The following is a 21,359-nucleotide window of genomic DNA, read 5'->3' as shown; positions in this document are numbered from 1 at the left end:
TCGCAGAACCCTATCTTTTGCAGTATTTCTGCTTAGCGGCATCTCAGAGATGCGCTGCACAATTTTATCCTTGTTTTGGAAATCATGGAAGAGTGAATTACTCCCAGCCAAAATTGCCTTTTTGATAAAATCTCCATCAGAGAGGGGCTTACCATGTTTTGCCATGCACAGTGAAATTTGAAAGCTGGCAACTGTAAGATGATTAGTTTTTGAAAGATAGTTGCTAAAACTAAGAGACTGGGAGTGATATTTCTTTAATTTTCCTACAAGGAACTCTTTTCTTTGAACTAAACCAAGTTCAGCAACACTGTTATGGTTGGTCTCAAAGTGACGTTTGACACTTGATGTGCGAGACACAACACTTTCATTACACATAATACACAATGCTTTCCCACTGCGTTCAATCACTCCATATGTACTCTGTCCAGGCCTCTTGGAATGGTCTTCCACTATCTGTTTTTGCTTTTTTTGCTGTACTCATTTTCTTTGTTCAAGACTTCAAGTCTACAAAAAGATAAAATTTGTATAATAAAAAAAAATCTAATGAAGTGCTGTATACAAATCCGTCCCCATAAAAAAATATGTGATTGGGGAATTTTACTAATTGTAGACATCCGTTTTGGTCAAAAAATATACTGTCCGGGTGAAAACCGGACTTGTGCAACCTGAGTGTATGGGAAAAGGACTTTTATTTTTCATTATTGGAGCCTTTGTTATTTTATTATGATGTTTACAAAAGCACTGTGAAGGGCCACATATACACTTTACTGTTTTTTGCTATATTGAGTTTTCCATAAGGTACAGCGCAGAGGATTAGTGTGTTGGTTGTTCACAGAGAGCCCAGCCCTCCTCTCAGCTTACTGAACTTCTCTATGCAATCATCATAAGCAGCTTTTTTATTTCCTCAAATTTAGCATGTCCCCCATGGAAGATACAGAGGTTTTTACAGAGGAGCACATTATTAGACACTAACTTCCCCCCATATCCTCACCTCTCTAGCATGGGAGCACTAGGAACTGTTCCTGATTACAGATGTCACATGTGGAGTCACACTACAGCCTCACTGAGTTCCTGTGACAGACTCAGTGTGAAGCTTCTCTTCCTCCCCCCACTTCCCCCTCACACACTGCCTGGCTCATAGGATACTAAGGGGAAGACAGGCAGGCTAAACATCCACTCACAGGACTGCAGCCAGCACAGGAGGATGGGCCGCGGCCCACCGGGACAATGCCCGGTCCTCCCAATGGCCAGTCCGGCCCTGTTGCCAGGTGAGCTGCAAAGCAGACACCGGCACACTCGCCTCCCGCCGTGCCGCATATCTTAATTGCGGACTAGAGATTTGCGCGGGGACAGAAATCCCACCCGTCCCCGCCAAAGTCTCACCCGTCCCCGTGAGGAATCCCTCCGTCCCCGCCCGTCCCCGTGAGGAATCCCCTCCGTCCCCGCCCGTCCCTATAAACTTCAGAAATAGTTATTTCATTTAATTATGCTACTGAATTAAAGGCTCTGGTAGAAACCCATTTACAAATAAGCAAAAAGACTTTATTAATTTGGAAATATTAATTGGGAAGAATACACACTTTGTAAACGGGTTTCTACCTGAGCCTCTTTTGTTTATAAATTTTTATCAACACAACTAATATACTACTTTATCCTGAAGCAAAAAAAAAAGAAAAAAAGAAATAGAATTCTTTTCCTACCTTTGTTGCCTGGTTTCTGCTTTCCTCATGTTTTCATTCAGTTCCTTCCATCCACTGTCTCTCTTCCTTCTGCGTCTTCCATTTGCTCTGTTACTGTGCCTTTCCCTTTCTCCCCCCTTCCAAATTGGTCTGGCACCCATCTTCTTCCCTCCGCTCCCCCCATAGTCTGGCATCTGTCTTCTTCCCTGCCAGCGTCTTCTCCCCACTCTCTCTTCCCCATTTCCTTTCAGCGTCCTCCCCCCCTCATCTTCCCCATGTCCTGTCAGCGTCCTTCTCCACCCCTCCCCCCCGTCTTCCCCATGGCCTTTCAGCGTCCTTCTCCACCCCACCCCCCATCTTCCCCATGTCCTTTCAGCGTCCTTCTTCACCCCTTTGTCTTCCCCTTGTGCTTTCAGCGTCCTTCTCCCCCCCCCCCCCGTCTTCCCCATGTCCTGTCAGCGTCCTTCTCCCCCTTCTGTCTTCCACAAATGCTTTCAGTGTCCTTCCCCCCCACCCCATCTTCCCCATGGCCTTTCAGCGTCTTTCACCCCTTTGTCTTCCCCAGTGCTTTCAGCGTCCTTCTCCCCCCTCCTTCTCTCCCACCCCGGGTGCAGCACAGCCGGCCAGGTCCCCTTACTTTTGTGGCGCTTCCACGACCGACAGACCGACAACAGCCCCGGTCTGACAAACCTCCCTGCCCTTAACCGCGAATCTAAATTTCCTTCTTACAGCTGCTATAAGAAGGTAATTTAGATTCGCGGTTAAGGGCAGGGAGGTTTGTCGGACCAGGGCTGTTGTCGGTCGGTCGGGTTAGCGCCACAAACGTAAGGGGACCTGGCCGGCTGTGCTGCGGGCGGGGCGGACCGCCCCCCTCCCTTGGAAGCCACTCGAGCCGCGAGGCTACTCCTCCTTACCTACCCTGCCTGCAGTACAGAGCCGAACGGAAGTCTTCCCAACGTCAGCGCAGACGTCGGAGGGAGGGAGGGCTTTGTTTACCGACGTCAGCGCTGACATCGGGAAGACTTCCGTTCGGCTCTGTGCTGCAAGTAGAGCAGGTAGGGAGAAAAGCCGCGCGACTTAGTACATCCAGCCCCGCAGGAACCCCGCGACCCTCGGAGGCGTCCCCACGGGATACCCGCGACCCGTGCAGCTCTCTATTGCGGACCTTCCCGCGTGCCAGCTGCAAGGCCTTCGCGTGCCACAGGTTCGCCATCGCTGTTCTATGCTCTTTTTTTTTTCCATTCTCTTTCTAGTTGACTGCAGTGTTTTTTGAATTGGAGAAGTTCGGTGTCGAACCATTTATCTGACGGTCTGCAGATTCTGAGTTTTGATTTTTCTGGAGCAAGCTTGAGGTTCGCCATTGGGCTATGAATTCGGTGGGAGCTATGTTGTCGATTACGAGGTCTGCTTTATCCCAAAATGTGGTGGGTTCTATTTTTTGGCGAGTTTTGAGGGGAGGATGCTTCTTTTTGCATTGAGCCCAGTTGATGTTAAAGGTGTATTTGAGATGGTCTGACCAGAGAGAGGGGTGCCAGGTCCCGTTTGAGATGTGGATATCAGGATTGTGAGGATGTTGAGTCATGAATGCTGCGATATCCAGTTGGTGGCCTTTTTCATGTGTGGGTTGGGGATTAAGAATCTGGTAGTTTAGAGCATTGAGGTAAGAGAGCATATTTTCAACTTGTTTGGAGGAGTGGTCTTCTAGGTGGAAGTTTGTCTCCAAGAAGCAAGTTATGAGGTGATGTTAGAGAGTTCTGGTAAATGAATTCTTTGAGTACTTGTTTGTTTGCGTTCCATTTTCCTGGTGTTATGTAACATAGGATGCAGGTTAGAGTACCTATGAGTGAGTCGTTGGCAAGCTGGAAGATCCAAGTGGGGGGTGGAATGCTTGTCTAGAACCTTTATGTTGAAATTGTTTTTGACTAGGATGTCTAGACCTCCACCTCGCTTTTTTTCTCGGCAGACCAACTCTAGGTTGTATCCCTTAGGGTGGGGGTCCGAGTCGGATGTTAGCCACGTTTCAGCTAGGAATAAGCAATTTAACTGTTCTTTAGCTATCCAATCCTTTATTAAGTCTGCCTTTGGGCCTATCTTTCTAATATTCATATATGCACAGGCTAATGAGGTATAACTTATGTGGGGAAAGGAGGTGCATTTTGGGTGGAGGAGGTTTTTTGGTTGATGGTGAGTGTTGATGACTATTGATCTCGGTTTTGGAGGTGTTCTTTTTCCCCAGCTGGTGGGAATGCTATTGAGGTTGAATGTAGAGCAGTCTATTAGATATCTGTATTGTTGTGAATGTCTGTAGGATTCTGTTAAGATTGGGATAGAGGATGTGTAGTACCCTGCAGTTTTTCGGTTAGTTAGGAATAGGAAGAGTAGTAGTTGGACGAGCATGAGTTTTGTTGCACATGGTGTCATTCTGATTGTTGTGTGCAGTGAAGATTCTACCATTGCCTGAAAGTAAGGCGCGGGAAGCTAATTACTGAAGGGTATAGAGTTGTGTTGTGGGAGGATTGAGGAGGTGGGGGGGTTAAGCGGTGTCTCCCTTCCCCACTATCCTATTTGGATGGGAGTCTGCAGTGCTCTCTGTTCTATTTGGTTGGGGAATCTACTATGCTCATTTTTGGGCTCTTTGCTGGGCTGGTCGGTGGTGGGAGTTGTATCTTATGTTCGTTTGGTCTGAAGGGATTGGAGAGAGGGGGAAGAAGCTTGGCTTCTTACCTCTTGGCTTTTCTCGGTTGTGTCGGTACTAGCTGGTTAACCAGGTATGCGTGTAGTTATAAGGTTGTACAGACTTTGGTTAACTAGGCATGCACATAATTATAAGGTTATACAGACTTAGTTTAACTAGGTTATACAGACTTAGGTTAACTAGTTATAGGTTATACAGACGTAGAGGTGCCTGCTCACGCGCCCTGCTGGAGCGAGGGTCTGTGTCTCTCTGTCAGCCTGCTCGTCTCGAACGGTGCGGGAAGGCTCCCACTACCGGCGCTGGCAAATTCAGCGGTTCTACGCAGGATCGGGAGAGGAGTGGAGCTGTGCTCTGCTCACGCGCCCCGCTAGAGCAAGGGACTGGATCTCCCAGCCTGCCTGCTCTTCTCGAACGGTGTATGTTCACCAAAATGATGGTGGTGGTAGCAGTGCCTCTCCGCAGGGTATGGTTGCAAGTGTCCCCATATCTGGACTGACTGATCAGGGCTTAGTTATTCTCAGAAGAACAAGCAGTGACTCAAGTGGTCTAGCTCTCACAGAGCCTGGGCTGGCTAGTGAATTTTCAAAAGAGCCAACTGGTTTCGTACAAATACCTGGGAGTGCTATTTAGCAAGATAGAAGGCCAGTTTTATCTTCTAGAAAAATGCACTGAAGCTTTGCACGCAGATAGTGGGACTTATGGACAAGCCAGTCCTGTCTGTTTGGTACTACCTTCAAGTGCTGGGCTCCATGGCAGCCACTATAGATGTAATCCCTTGAGCAAAGCCTCGTATGCGCCTTAGCTTATTTCTTTACTTACAGACTTAATTTATTGTCAGTTATTCTAATTAGGACAACAAGAGAATTCTTTATTTCATTACCTGAAAAGAATCGAATAACTAACCCCCCTCCCCCCCTTTACTAAAACCACGATAGAGTTCTTTTGAGCGTCAGGAGCAGCTCGGAGCATTCAATGCAGCTCCCTGTGCTAATAACCACTATCGCGGTTTACTGAAAGGGGGGGGGAGGTTAAATTGAGCATATAATATAACCCTAAGACTATCTAAGAAACAAACACTAAATAAAACATAAAATATAATTCTAATCTAATCTAAACCTTAAGTTTATATACCGCATCATCTCCATGAGAATGGAGCTCGACACGGTTTACAAGAACTTAAAATAGTGGGTAGAGAAGAAGAAAAAGGATTACATGAACTTATGTGTAGAAGGGGGGAGAGAAAGGGGGGAAGGATAGAGCTACAGTTTGCTGAAAAGCCAGGTTTTCAGTTGTTTGCAGAATAACTGAAGGGAGCTCAGGTTCCGCAGCGGGGTGGTGAGGTCGTTCCAAAGACCTGTGATTTTGAAGAGAAGGGATTTTCCCAATTTGCCTGAATAGTGGATGCCGCGTGGAGAGGGGAAGGCTAGTTTAAGCCTTTGGGCAGTTCTGGAGGAGTCGGGACTGGAGGAGTTGAAAGACAGTGGGATAAGAGGAGGCAGGATTCCGTGAATGATCTTGAAAGCCAGGCAGGAACATTTGAAATGGATTCTGGAGATTATTGGGAGCTAATGAAGTTTGGCAAGGAGTGGGGAGGCATGGTCAGACTTGCGTTTTGAGAAGATCAGTTTGGCTGCAGTATTCTGGATTAGCTGGAGTCTTAGAATACTTTTTTTTGATAGATTTAAGTAGATGGCGTTGCAGTAATCTAGTTTGGAGAGGATGATGGATTGGACAAGGATGGCAAAGTGTTGTTGGCTGAAGTAGGATCTAGCTTTCCTCAGCATGTGAAGGCTCTCTATACTAGTCTAATATATTCCTAGTAACTTAATAAAGTTATCAGCTCAATAATAAGATACAGACAATGGTCCAGCAGCAAGAGATGCAATCCAGTCTTTTGCACTGAGTGTCACATGTATGATTTTCTTCTGGTTCATGTAGTGTATCTAAATTTTCAGAAAACTTTTAATAAAGTTCCTCATGAGAGGCTCCTAAGAAAATTAAAGTGTCATGGGATAGCTGGCAAAGTTCAGTTGTGGATTAGGAATTGGTTATCGGATAGAAAACAGGGTAGGGTTAAATGGTCATTTTTCTCAATTGAGAGTAAACTGTGGAGTGCCGCAGAGATCTGTACTGGGACCAGTGCTATTTAACTTATTTATAAATGATCTGGAAATTGGACCGACGAGTGAGGTGATTAAATTTACAGATGACACTAAACTTTTCAAAGTTGTTAAAATGCATGCAGATTGTGAAAAATTGCAGGCAAACCTTAGGAAATTGGAACACTGGGTATCTAAGTGGCAGATGAAATTTAATGTGTACAAATGCAAAGTGATACACATTGGGAAGAATAACCCAAATTACAGTTACCAGATGCTAGGGTCCACTTTAGGTGTTAGTGCCCAAGAAAAGGATCTGGGTGTCATCGTAGACAATACGATGAAACCTTCCACCCAATGTGCGTCAGCGGCCAAAAAAGCAAACAGGATGCTAGGAATTATTTTAAAAGTCATGGTTAACAAGACTAAGAATGTTATAATGCCCCTGTATCGCTCCATGGTGCAACCTCATCTGGAGTATGTGTTCAATTCTGGTCTCCTTATCTCAAGAAAGATATAGCAGCGCTAGAAAAGGTTCAAAGAAGAGCGACCAAGATGATAAAGGGGATGGAACTCCTCGTATGAGGAAAGACCAAAAAGGTTAGGGCTCCAGCTTGGAAAAGAGATGGCTGAGGGGAGATATGATTGAAGTATACAAAATCCTGAGCAGTGTAGAACGAGCACAAGTAAATCAATTTTTCACTCTGTCAAAAATTACAAAGACTAGGGGACACTCGTTGAAGTAACAGGTAAATACTTTTAAAACCAATAGGACATTTTTTCACTCAGAGAATAGTTAAGCTCTGGAATGCATTTGCCAGAGGTTGTGATAAGACTGGATAGTATAGCATGTTTTAAGAAGGGTTTGGACAATTTCCTGGAGGAAAAGTCCATAATCTATTATTGAGAAAGACATGGGGGAAGCCATTGCTTCCCCTGGAACGGTAGCATGGAATGTTAATTACTCTTTTGGGTTTTGGCTAGTGACCTGGATTGGCCACCGTGAGAACAGGCTACTGGGCTTGATGGACCTTTGGTTTGACCCAGTAAGGCTATTATGTTCACTCCAGAGCGTGCTGTTGTCTCTGTGGTTTCCTCAAACAGACTCCTTTCAAACGAGTCTCCCATGGACTCTGGAATTCCACTACAGTTTGGGATGGTGGCTCCATCCAGTCATTATTGTGGGCAATGCACCTCAGGATAACATTGTGGGTGATTCTCTCAACAGAGGCCAGCTTGTTTGGCTGGGGAGACCATTGCAACAGATGCCCAGTATGGGGCAGTGGTCAGCCTCTCAGAGAAGGTGTCCATTAACAGACTGGAGCTTCGAGCCATAAGCTGGAGAGGAATTTTGAAGAACAGGTAGTCTGAGTTTTCTTGTACAGTGCTACAGCAGTGGCGTATGTCAACCATGAAGGCAGGCGTATCCTTGCACATGGTTTTTTTTTCCTTTTTGCTGAAAGTCGTTTTGGCATTTCATGTCAATCAAGAGGTAAGATTACCAGTGTTCCAGACTACAGGGTCAAAGAAAAAGGACCAGATTCTGAGAGAGCTGGATGTGAGGAGAGTCGTCCTATGATATCTAGAGGTCACCAATGAGTTCTGATTGTCAGATCATCTGTTGTGCTCATGAGTCAGGCTAGATGTGATAGACCAGCATCTAAAGCTACCTTTTCAAGATGGATTTGGATGGCCATCTGGTCAGCATATATTGCCTGTGCTAAGCAATTGCCAATCTCCTTGAATGCACATTCCACAAGAAGTGTAGCCTCTCCATGGGTGGAAGCTCAAGTGATAACGCCCAGAGAGATTTGTAGGACAGCGAGCTGATCACTCTGCATACATTCCCCAAGTTCTACAGAGTGGACGTGGCAGCATTGGAGGACAGTGGGTCCTCAGTGTTATAAGCAGGCACAGATAATCCCACCCTAGATTTTTGTGGCTGCTTTTTGTACATCCCTACTGTATAGAATGACACACCTATTGCACTAGAAAAATATTACTTTCTTACCTTGGTAAAATCTTTTCTAGTAGATAGATGTGCTATTCTGGAACCCTGTCCTGTCAAGTTTTTTCTCCACCTGCCTGTTGTCTATCAGAAGTTTGTGTCAAAACTGAAATTTTGTTGTCAGTCAGTCCTCAAAGGTATGAAGAATAATCTATTGCTATAATTCAATGGGAAAATGTTTGAGCTCCATAAATGTTTCTAATTGGTATGGTTATTTTGATGTTTAACATGTTTGTTATACTTTCAGAGCAGAACAGATATGTAGTTTGGGGAATCTCCCCATACCCCTCCTTATCTGTTCCTATTGCCTGCTTTGGTATAAACTGAAGGGAGCAACAGAGCCCTTTGGAGAAGTAGGTGGAGTTGAAAATCTGGAGTGGATTCCTTCTGCACAGCTTGCAGGCATGGGGAGAATACCTTACTGACCAGAATGGCACGCTTGTCTACTAGAAAATATATTAGCAGAGTAAGAACTTAATCCTCTTTGAGGCAGCAATTCTGAAAAGAATGGGTGAAATTAAGCTAATTGTCCCACAAGTTGTTAGATGGAACTCTGTACTGGACTGTTTTGAGCAGTATAATCGAGAACTGGCCAATTCTGATGACAGTTTGTAAATAAAACTGAGAGAAAATAGATGGCACTTACAGCCCAGAAAATAAATGGCACTTACAGCCCAAATCCTCAACTTTGGGTTTAAGAGAAATGTTGAAGATATGCTGAAAATCCTGAAACTCATTTTTGAAGCTTTAAACAAAATACAGAAAAATAGCTGTTTTATTGCTGATACTGTTGGAATTTAGAAGGAACTGAATGAGCACTTTAAAACAGAACTGTACAAGGACAGAATTAAATTACAAGCATTAAAAAAACAAATGGGCAAGCACTGTGTCTAGCTCATTTTCTTGCAAATATTGTCAATAATCTGGTACCAGGGTCAAACCATAAGTGATGAAGAAGAGGAGTTAGCTATGACATGGGTATCCAGGAATCATCCATCTGTAATGCCAATTATAATAAACTTCAGAGCTAAGGGAGAACCATTCAAGAAATATGTTTGCCGCTGATGTTTTAAAGAACATCATGCCAGTGAACTGGTGGAGGTTACTTATTAAGCACTTGGATTTAGAGACTGTTGAAGTAATGATTTCACGTTACTTTTAATAGAAGTAGCTGCTTCTGCTGGCATAGAAAGGAATTTGTTCTTCCTCTGGATTCATTCATTCCTAATTGAGAAATCATTTGTGACCCGATAAAGCAAGAAAGCTTGTTTTTTCTTTTCCAGATTAGGAACAAACAAAATGAGTGAGCTACAGAAGACAGTATTTTAAGTTTTTCAAGTGTGGACCAGATTGATAGTTTTGTTTTGGTATTTTTGTTTGTTTTAAGATCAGTTAACATGGATGTTTAAGCAAATACAAGAATACATATGCTGTAATGTTTATTTTTTGGTTAAATAAAACTATTTATTTAAATTATATTTTAATGTACAGCAGAAAAGTTGTCCAAATGTAAATAATTAACCTATTAAACTAGAGATAGTTCACCTTGCAGTAATTTCATAATTATCTATGTACAGTGATACCTCGGTTTACGAGTGCACCGGTTTGCGAGTGTTTTGCAAGACGAGCAAAACATTCGCAAAATCGGCGCCTCGGAAACAGAGAGCGCTTCGATTTTCGAGCGCCCCCCCGCGAACTGGCACCCTCCCCACTGCGATCCGGCACCCCCCCACGCCTCCATCGGGGCCCCCCCGCTGCCATTGGGCACCCCCCCGCCGCGACCTGAGGTCCCCCCCTAACCCACCCGAACCCTCTTCTTACTTTTCTGTAGCCTCCGCAGCGGCACCAGCATGTCCTGTGCGTGGTGCCGGTGTCTGAAGATCTGCTTCCTGTGCAAGGCCTGAGAGTTCACGTCGAACGGGAACTCTCACGTCGAACGTGAACTCTCAAGGCCCAGCACAGGAAGCAGATCTTCAGGCACCGGCACCACGCACAGGACATGCTGGTGCCGGTGCTGCTGCGGAGGCTACAGAAAAGTAAGAAGAGGGTTCGGGTGGGTTGGGGATACCTCAGGTCGCGGCGGGGGGGGGAGGGGGTGCCCGATGGCGGGGGGGAGGGGGTGCCCGATGGCGGCGGGAGGGGAGGGTGCTGGTTCGCGGGGGGGGGCCTTTGGGGGGGGCAATGCCGGTTCTTGGGGGGGGGGAGCAGCGCTGCTGGTCTTGGGGGGGGAAGGTGGGGGGTGGAAACATATCAAAGCAAGTTTCCCTTCCTATGGGGAAACTTGCTTTGATATACGAGCATTTTGGATTACGAGCATGCTCCTGGAATGGATTATGCTCGTAATCCAAGGTACCACTGTATTTCTAATACTGTATAACAAAATCAGTAATTTTTTTTATATAACTGTAAAACTAATCTGAAAAGTTTTTATATTTCAAAAAATGAAATCTTCATCTGCTTGTAAATATTAAGATTATACCAGCAAGAATGATTTAAATTGAGTCTTTCTGACTATTGATGAAGATGCAGCATTTTAATCAAACTGTGGCTTGTAGAAGCTAGATTTTTAAAGTGAGGAACCTTAAGTAATGTTTTTCAAGCAAAGTACTGGTCAAGCATAAGCTTATAGTGCTAGTAGGGAAACAATATTGCCATGAAATGAAGTATATTAGAAAATAATTTGAGAAATGTAGTCCTTGCATTCATTATCCCAGGACAAGCAGGCAGCATATTCTCACATGTGGGTGACGTCATCTACGTAGCCCCGACGTGGACAGCTTTTCAAGCAAACTTGATTGAAGATTCAAGTTTGCTGGGCTGCACCACGCATGCGTGCCTTCCTGCTCCACTAGAGGGCGCATCCCCTCCTCGTGGTCTCCAGTTCTTTTGTTTCCGCGGAGCCAAGAAGTCCTCTTTCTTGCCTCTGCCCGAAAGTGCCTTCTAGCACTGCGGTTTTCTTGTTTTTTTTATCGGAGAGTCGGTGTGCGCATAGTTCACATTTTTTTCTACAGCTTCTGCGAAGTTCGAGGTCTTTTTTGCAGCTCGGGCCTGTTTTTTTCTGTATGTCCCAGCCCTTATCCGGGTTTAAAAAGTGCACCAGGTGCGATCGACTCCTGTCGATAACTGATCCGCATCGGTGGTGCATTCTCTGTCTGGGGGCTGATCATCCACCCAGGTCTTGCCCCCTGTGTGCCACGTTCCAGCATCGGGCTCTTCGTCGACGACGGGCCCGCATGGCAGACCTTTTTGCGATTGACCAACCTCGGGACTCTACCCCGAAGTCCTCGGTGTCGTCGAAAGCCTCGGCTCCGGGTAAGTCCCCTCTTCCTCCAATAGGTTCCACGCCGGCAAAGAAGCCATCCTCGGGGACGCCGGCAGGGCATGGTGGGGGTTCCTTGCCGGTTGCCCCGGCGAAGCCCTCCAAGCCTTCGGGAGGTGCCTCCACCGCAAGGGAATACTCTGCATCGAAGTCGCCCTCGGTGGAGTGCACTACGGTCTCGGACATGCCGTCGATGCTGTCCGTGCCGGTTTTTCAGGACATGCCCCAGGCGATGATCTCGTCGGAGCTGTCCGCTGCGCTGGCCCATCTCCACCCGGCCCCGACCTCGCGTGCGCTGGACCAGCCTGAGCCTCGCATTGAGGCGCTTGGGGGCAAGGTGCGCCGCTCCAGGCGCCTCTTGTCGTTCTCGGACTCCTTGCCCCAGGCCTCGAGACGATCTTCCCCCTCGGGGATCCGGGGGGCGAAGCGTCGCTCGAAGCCCGCTGTGACCTCGGTCCGGAGGGTGGCCAAGCGTGCCCGAGGTTCCCCGCCGAGGCGCGGCCGTTTGCCTACTGCCCGTGCTCTGGGACCGCTCAGGGTTTCAGAGTTGTCTCTGGATAACCCTCGGTTGTTGCTCACTCCCCCTTGGTCCGGGGCTCTGGGCCGAGGTTGAGGCTTTCGCCGAGGGAGTCCGGGGATAGGTTCCCGACCCATCGTCGGTCGGTGCCTCGTACCCCGGGGTCGTCTCCGAGGGGCTCCTCGAGACGGCGTAGGTCCTCGACCCCGGCGCGCTCCTTGAGTGCCTCCTGGAGTTCTGAGCGCAGAGCAGAGAGGGAACCTTCCCGTGAAGCTTCCCCTTCATTTTCTATGCCACGGCGGTCCCGTTCGGCGACACCCCCCGAGACTAAGGAAGCGACCCGCTCGTCCTTCACAAGATTTGTGCAGGACACGAGTCGGGCGCTTATCCTTGACCTTCTGGCTGACTCACGATATACTAAGGAGTATCTGGAGGAATTGGATATGCCGTCTCCGCCTAAGGGGTCGCCTAGGCTTCCGCTGAACCCTGTGCTCTGGCAGGCTTTCATTAGAAACCTGGAGACTCCGAACGCTGTCACTGCGGTGCCCTCGAAGATGGAATCCAAGTACCGTACGGTCCCCTGTCCGGAGTTCGAGCGCGCCCAATTGTCTCATCAGTCGTTACTGGTTGAGTCTTCCCTCAAGAAATCTCACCTGTCCCGTGTTGCGGCGGCGGTTCCGCCGGGGTGAGAGGGTAGGACCCTGGACAAATTTGGCCGCAGGCTCTATCAAAATTCCATGATGGTCTCTAGGGTGTTGAACTATTCCTTCACCTTCACTTCCTATCTGAAACATCTGATTAGGTCGTTGCCCTCTTTCCAGGTGGACTTGCCTGCCTCTCGTCAGGTGGCGTTTAGCCTGCTCATTGAGGATCTGTCCCAGTTGCGTCTCCACCTGTTCCATGCGGCGTACGACGCTTTCGAACTCTCGTCTAGGGTCTCCGCTTTTGCGGTGGCCATGCGCCGGCTAGCCTGGTTGCACCTGGTCGACATGGATCCGAACCTTCAAGATAGGCTGGCCAACCTACCCTGTGTTGGGAACGAACTCTTTGATGATTCGATTGAGGCTGCTACGAAGCGCCTCTCGGAGCATGAGAGGTCGTTTGCTTCTTTGGTCCGGCTGAAGCCAAAACCGTCTACGTCGAGGCCCTATCGGGCCCCTCCAAGGCGCTATCCCCAGAAGACCACTCCTGCGTTTTCGCGTCCACCGCCGGGATGCCAGCAGGCACATCCTCGGGCTTTGCCCAAATCTCAACCGCCTTCCGCTGCCAAGCCTTCCGTCTTTTTGACGGCTCAGGCGGATGGGGGCGAGCCCCCTCCACGTTGACGTCAGACCCTCTTCCGATCGGGGGCTGGCTACGACTGTTCTATCCTCGCTGGGCCACTATCACGTCGGACGCTTGGGTCTTGAGCGTGATTGCCTCCGGATACTCTCTCAATTTCCGGGAGATCCCGCTCGACAGCCCTCCAAGCGGGTGTTTTTCCAATTGGACGCAGTTGCTCCTTCTTCTTTCGGAAGCTCGGGCTCTTCTTCGCCTGTGGGCGGTGGAAGTAGTCATAGAAACATAGAAGATGACGGCAGAAAAGGGCTACAGCCCATCAAGTCTGCCCACTCTGCTTACCCACCCCCAGTCTATGCCCTAATGACCCAATTTCCTTATCTTGACCCTCGTAGGGATCCCACATGGGTATCCCATTTATTCTTAAAGTCTGGCACACTGTCTGCCTCGATCACCTGCACTGGAAGCTTGTTCCAATGATCAACCACTCTCTCTGTGAAGAAATACTTTCTGGTGTCGCCATGAAATTTTCTGCCCCTGAGTTTGAGCGGGTGCCCTCTTGTGGCCGAGGGTCCCTTGAGAAAGAAAATATCATCTTCCACTTCGACACGTCCCGTGAGGTACTTAAATGTTTCGATCATGTCTCCCCTCTCCCTATGTTCCTCAAGAGTGTAGAGCTGCAATTTGTTTCCTAAGGTTGAACCATACTATGTTGTGGTCGCTGGAGGCTAGCGTATCTTGTCAACAGGGGCGGGGGTTTTACTCCCTTTACTTCTTAGTTCCGAAGAAGACAGGGGACCTGTGTTCGATTCTGGACTTGAGGCGTCTCAACAAATTCCTGGTTCGGGAAAAGTTCAGGATGCTTTCTCTTCCGGTTCTGTATCCCTTACTGGACGAGGGGGACTGGCTCTGCTCCCTCGATCTGAAGGAGGCTTACACACATGTTCTGGTGCATCCTGCCTTTCGACGGTTTCTGCGCTTTCAGGTGGGAGAGTTGCACCTTCAATATCGGGTCCTCCCCTTCGTCCCCTCGAGTCTTCGCGAAGTGTCTCGTGGTGGTTGCTGCGGCCCTGCGGTCCCGAGCCTTCAGGTGTTTCCCTACCTGGACGACTGGTTGATCAAAGCACCATCGAGGGAGGGGGTTATCTCAGCGACCCGACAGACTATTATATTTCTTCAAGACCTAGGATTCGAGGTGAACTTCCCCAAATCTCAGTTGTGCCCCTCTCAATCCCTACAATTCATCGGGGCTGTGCTGGACACGGTTCGCCTGCGTTCGTTCCTTCCTCCTCCTCGGCTGGAGGCGCTTGTCCGTCTGAGCCGGCAAGTTTCTCTGTAGCCTTTCATCTCAGCGAAGAGCATGATGAGTCTTCTGGGTCATATGGCCTCCACCGTCCATGTCACACCGTTTGCCCGGTTGCACCTGCGGATCCCTCAGTGGACGTTGGCCTCTCAGTGGCGTCAGGACCGGGACCCGATCTCCCGGCCCGTGGCGGTGACTCCCACTTTGACATGCTCGCTCCGATGGTGGACCAACTTTTCCAAACTTTCCAGGAGTTTGCTCTTTCTCGCCCCGCCACATCACAAGGTCCTCACCACAGACTCTTCGGAGTATGCTTGGGGGGGCTCATCTGGATGGGCTCCGCACTCAGGGTCTGTGGTCGGCGGAGGACCGTCGCTGTCACATCAATGTTTTGGAGCTTCGGGCCGTTTATTTGGCCGCTGTGGCTTTCCGCCATTTGCTTCAGGATCGGGTGGTTCTAGTCCGCACGGACAATCAGGTGGCGATGTATTATATCAACAAACAAGGGGGCACGGGGTCGTGGTCCCTGTGTCAGGAGGCTCTTCGTTTGTGGGAGTGGGCGATTTCCCACAACATCTTTCTTCGTGCGGTTTACATTCAAGGGGAGCGGAATTGTCTGGCGGACAGACTGAGTTGCTTACTGCAGCCGCACGAGTGGTCTCTTCATTCTCGGGTCTTGCGCCGGGTGTTCGAGCGATGGGGGACTCCTCTGATAGATCTGTTTGCTTCCCCCCTCAATCACAAACTGCCTCTCTTCTGTTCCCGGATATGCTCCCCGGATCGTCTCGAGGCGGATGCCTTCCTCCTCGCTTGGGAGGGGAGGTTCCTTTACGCGTTTCCGCCCTTTCCTCTGATCCTGCGGATGCTGGTACATCTCAAGTCTACGCATGCCACAATGATCCTGGTGGCTCTTCGGTGGCCTCGGCAGCCGTGGTTCTCCCTCCTTCTTCAACTCAGTGTCAGGGAGCCTCTGCTTCTGCCTGTTTTTCCCCTCTGCTGTCTCAGAGTCGGGGTTCGCTGTTACATCCCAATCTGCAGTCTCTACATCTGACGGCTTGGTACCTTTCCAACTGACTTCTTTTCAGTTATCTCAGTCAGTCAGGGAGGTTTTGGAAGCTTCTCGTAAAGCTTCGACTAGGCTCTGCAATTCTCAGAAGTGGACTAGATTCTCTTCTGGTGTTCTTCACATCATCTGGAACCTTTATCGGCCCCTGTGTCCTCGGTTCTGGAGTATTTGCTTCATTTGTCTCACTCCGGTCTTAAGACAAATTCTATTTGTGTGCATCTTAGTGCGATTGTTGCCTTTCATCAGCAGCTTGATGGCAAGTCCCTTTCTATCCATCCTTTGGTCTCTTGAATGTCCATCCTCCTCTTAAGCCTCCCCCGGTGGTTTGGGATCTTAATGTGGTTCTGGCTCAACTAATGAAACCTCCGTTTGAGCCTATCGATAAATCTCATCTCAAGTTCCTTCTTGCGCTCACTTCTGCCCGCAGGATTAGTGAGCTTCAGGCTCTGGTGGCGGATCCGCCTTTTACTGTATTCCATCATGATAAGATGGTTCTTCGCACTCACCCCAAGTTTTTACCTAAGGTGGTGTCTGATTTCCATCTCAATCAGTCCATTGTTCTTCCGGTGTTTTTTCCCAAGCCCCACTCTCATCCTGGGGAGGTGGCGCTTCACACTCTTGACTGTAAGAGGGCGTTGGCTTTTTATCTTAAACGCACTCAGTCTCATCGGAAAGTTCCTCAGTTGTTTTTGTCCTTTGATCCTAATCGGTTGGGACGTCCTGTTTCCAAGCGCACCTTGTCCAACTGGTTGGCGGCTTGTATTTCCTTTTGCTACGCTCAGGCTCTTCTCGCGCTGCATGGTCGGGTCACGGGACATAAGGTCCGAGCGATGGCGGCTTCTGTCGCTTTCCTCAGGTCAACGCCTATCGGAGATTTGCAAAGCTGCCACTTGGTCTTCGGTTCATACTTTCACCTCACACTACTGCCTGGATACTCTGTCTAGGAGCGACGGCCGGTGTGGCCAGTCGGTTTTGCATAATCTGTTTTCCTGAATTGCCAACTTCCCTCCGTCCCCTTTTGGTTAGCTTGGAGGTCACCCACATGTGAGAATATACTGCCTGCTTGTCCTGGGATAAAGCACAGTTACTTACCGTAACAGGTGTTATCTAGGGACAGCAGGCAGATATTTTCACAACCCTCCCGCCTCCCCGAGGTTGGCTTCTTAGCTGGCTATATGAACTGGAGACCACGAGGAGGGGATGCGCCCTCTAGTGGAGCAGGAAGGCACGCATGCGTGGTGCAGCCCAGCAAACTTGAATTTGTCTGCTGTCTATATTTTGCACTATATTTGTCTAGTTTTCTATAGTTGTTACTGAGGTGACATTGCATATTTTAAAGTCATCTGTCTTGACCTCTTTGAAAAATAAAACAAATATAAATGATGATTAACATTGTATCTGCATACAGTGTGCTTTGTAGTTTGTTTGTTTTTTAATTTTGTGGTTACAATTATGAATTAATAAGATTATATTGTGTGTACATGAAAAATGAATGGAAGAAATTGCATTACAATTAGTACTATTATAATGGGGTTGGGGTCAGGGGCGGAGCTTGGGCTGGGGTACTCGGTTGGTGTTTGTTAGACTTAGGGGGGTACTTGGCTTGAAGAAGTTGAGAAACACTTGTCTAGGTAACTATGGAGTTCATTCAGTAAGTGCCCATTTTACAAAGCCACAGTAGCAATTCTTCTATGGCAATTCCTATGAGCTTCAGTGCATTTGCTGTGTTAAAAATCAGATTGTCTACATTCAAAGTCAGCACAAAATTGGTGGACAAATTGAGTCGTCTTTTACAACCTCACGAATGGACCCTCAATTCCTCGCCTCTGTATCAAGTGTTTGCTCAATAGGGGACTCCTCAAATAGATCTCTTTGCATCCCCCTACAACAACAAGCTGCTTCAGTTTTGCTCCAGGATATATTCTCCGCAGCGCCTCGAGGCGGATGCTTTCCTTCTGGAATGGACAAATCTATTTCTCTATGCGTTCCCTCCATTCCCTCTGATTCTCAAGACTCTTGTCAAACTCAAGACGGAGCACGCCACCATGATTCTGATAGCTCATTTGTGGCCCAGACAACCGTGGTACTCCCTTCTACTTCAACTCAGCACCAGGGAGCCTCTACTTCTACCAATATTTCCCTCTCTGCTTACACAGAGTCAAGGGTCTCTGCTTCATCCCAATCTGCAGTCTACACTTAACAGCTTGGTACCTCTCAACCTAATTGCCTCTTTACAGTTCTCTCAATCTGTACAGGACATTCTAGAGGCTTCTAGGAAACTGTCCACTAGACAGTGTTACACCCAGAAATGGACTAGATTTTCTACTTGGTGTACTACTCATCACAAGGAACTGCAATCTACCTCCTTGTCTTTGGTACTGGATTATCTATTGCACTTATCTCACTCTGGCCTCAAGTCCACATCGATTAAAGTCCACCTAAGTGCTATTGCTGCTTTTCATCAGCCTATTGAAGGGAAACTCCTTTCTGCTCATCCTATCGTTTCCAGATTTATGAAAGGACTTTTCAATATCAAACCACCACTCAAACAGCCTCCACTGGTTTGGGATCTCAATGTCGTCCTAGCTCAATTGATGAAGCCTCCTTTTGAACCAATGACTACGGCTCATCTCAAATACCTCACTTGGAAAGTGGTGTTTTTCATTGCTCTCACATCTGCTCGAAGAGTCAGTGAGCTACAAGCTTTAGTTGCTGATCTACCTTTCACAGTTTTCCATCATGACAAGGTGGTCCTCCATACTCATCCTAAATTCTTACCTAAAGTGGTTTCAGAATTTCATCTCAATCAATCCATTGTACTTCCAGTATTTTTTTCCCAAGCCTCATTCTCACCCTGGAGAAATAGTGCTTCATACTCTGGACTGCAAACGTGCTTTAGCTTTCTACTTATATCACACTCATCCTCACAGAACTGCCCCTCAACTTTTCATCTCCTTGGATCCAAATAAGTTGGGGCATCTTGTTTCTAAGCGAACCATCTCCAACTGGATGGCTGCTTGCATCTCTTTCTGCTTTTCTCAGGCTGGTCTCCCTCTGCAGGGTCGAATCACGGGCTATAAAGTTAGAGCGATGGCGGCGTCTGTAGCTTTCCTCAGATCAATTCCTATTGAGGAAATCTGCAAGGCTGCCACTTGGTCCTCGGTTCATACATTCACCTCTCATTATTGTCTGGATACTTTCTCCAGACGGGATGGCCATTTTGGCCAGGCAGTTTTACAACATTTATTCTCCTAAATTGCCAACACTCACCATCCCATTCTGGTTAGCTTGGAGGTCACCCACATGTTGAGAATATGCTACCTGCTTGTCCTGGGATAAAGCACAGTTACTTACCGAAACAATTGTTATCCAGGGACAGCAGGCAGATATTCTCACAACCCACCCACCTCCCCTGGTTGGCTTCTTAGCTAGCTATCTGAACTGAGGAGATGCTGAGGAGACACGCACCTTAACTCGGGTGGGAAGGCACTCGTGTATGTGTGGTGCAGCACTCACAAACTTTGAAGATCTTCAAGCAAGTCTGTTGTGAGGCTGTCCACTACGGGGCTCCGTGGATGACGTCACCCACATGTTGAGAATATCTGCCTGCTGTCCCTAGATAACAACTGTTACGGTAAGTAACTGTACTTTTGGGGATTTTGTGCTCGTGCAATGGAAGTCGCCGGAAATGACTTCATTTTGCGCATTCCATGGTTCGCTTGTATTCCATCCCAGACGGGGATAGAGATACTTTGAAGTCGCCTGTGGCGAATGCGGTGGTCTCGTCTATTGTGTGTTGGCATATGGTGCTGGTTGAGGGCAGCTCGGCTTTGTGGGACTCTGAGGATTGTTGAATAGATTCTCTTCTTAAGCAGAGTTTTGATGTGGCGGTCCAGGCGGCCATGTGTGGTGGTCTGGTGGCATGGACTTGTTTTCGGTGGTCCAAGCATATTCTTCACCGGGAATCTAATAACTGGTCCTTGGTGGATCAGGAGGTAGCTAAGATTGAGCTGGGCGTATCTTATCTCTCAGATGCCATATAGGATCTGCTGCGGGCTTCGGCCAAGTCCTTGGCTCTCGGTGTGGCTGCTCGCTGTACCCTGTGTCTCTGGGGTTGGTCAGCGGATGTGGCATCTAAGGTTAAGCTTACTAAATTTCGGTAGTTCTTGTTTGGGAGGCTTTGGACAAGTTGGTTTAGACCTTGACTGACTCTAAAGTGCCCATCTTCCTGAAGACCATGCTCGCCTGTCTGCTCGGGGGAGCTGGGGGGGAGGTGTTGCTCAGGGGCATTTACTGTGATTTTCCCCATTACCACCCTGATAAGGGGGTGGCCCCTTTTCTGGCTTCCGGGTATTACAGGGGCTGTTTATTTCAGCGTATGCAGTCCTTTCGGGGAGGGGGAGGCCCCATGACTCGTTGTGGGCCCTTCCTCTTGTACCGGTGGGCGCATGGTTGTGGGAGTTTTAACAGGGGTGGGCCAAGATCACAACGGATCAGTGGGTCCTGGAGGTGATTCGGGATGGCTATTCTCTGGAGTTCTCGACCCTTGTCAGATCGCTTCCTTGCTTCTCCTTGTCAGGCAGCTTGGAAGAAGCAGGCTTTTCAGCAGACCTTGCAGAGGCTTCTTGACCTCAAAGTGCTTGTACCAGTGCCTCCTTGAGAGTTTCGCACTGGCAGGTATTCCATTTACTTTGTGGTGCCCAAGCAAGAGAGGTCTTTTCGGCCCATATTGGATCTGAAGGGAGTCAACAGGGTGCTTTGGGTTCCGTCTTTTCGTATGGAGACCCTGAAATCTGTCATTCTGGCAATACATCTGGGAGAATTCCTGGCTTCTCGGAATCTGATAGAGGCCTACCTGCATGTTCCATTTCGCGCCTCCCATCAGGGTTTCCTTCGCTTTGCGATCTTGGGATGGCACTATCAGTTTTGCACTTCCTTTTGGTTTGGCCATGGCTCCGCGGATGTTCACCAAGATTATGGTGGTAATGGTGGCGGCCTTGCACAAAGAGGGAATTCTTGTTCATCCCTCTCTGGATGACTGGTTGATCAGAGCAAAGTTTTCAGGAGAGCTCCCGGGTTACAGCTTGGGTTGTGGAGTTCCTGCACTCGCAGAGCTGGGTGGTCAACCTGTCCAAGAGCCGGTTGAACTCCGTCTCAGGGCCTGGAGTACCTTGGGACTCTTTTCGATACCAGCTTGGGAAAGGTCTTCCTTCCAGAGGCCCGAGTGGACAAGTTGCCATTGCAGATTCCCTTCCTTGTGACTTCCCGGTGTCCTCAGTCGCCTCAGTTACATGATCTGGACTCTCCCGTTCCTCTTCAGGGGTTGGTTCGTCACAGCCTCCTTTGGTGGCTACAGTCTTCCAATTTGCTGCAGAGATTGAGTCTGGATCAGACC

The 21,359-nt window shown here is 48.3% G+C and overlaps 1 protein-coding gene across 4 annotated transcripts in view; it reads left to right on the top strand.

The window, feature by feature from the left end:
• Positions 1 to 21,359, top strand: part of LOC117357584 (serine/threonine-protein kinase 35-like) — a 111,718-nt gene that overhangs the window by 19,820 nt on the left and 70,539 nt on the right. The window lies entirely within an intron of this gene.

Source organism: Geotrypetes seraphini, chromosome 3, assembly GCF_902459505.1.
Source record: "Geotrypetes seraphini chromosome 3, aGeoSer1.1, whole genome shotgun sequence".
In the NCBI taxonomy this organism is placed as follows: Eukaryota; Metazoa; Chordata; class Amphibia; order Gymnophiona; family Dermophiidae; genus Geotrypetes; species Geotrypetes seraphini.
The sequence above is the reverse complement of the archived record's forward strand: the minus strand, read 5'-3'. Positions and strand labels throughout refer to the sequence as shown.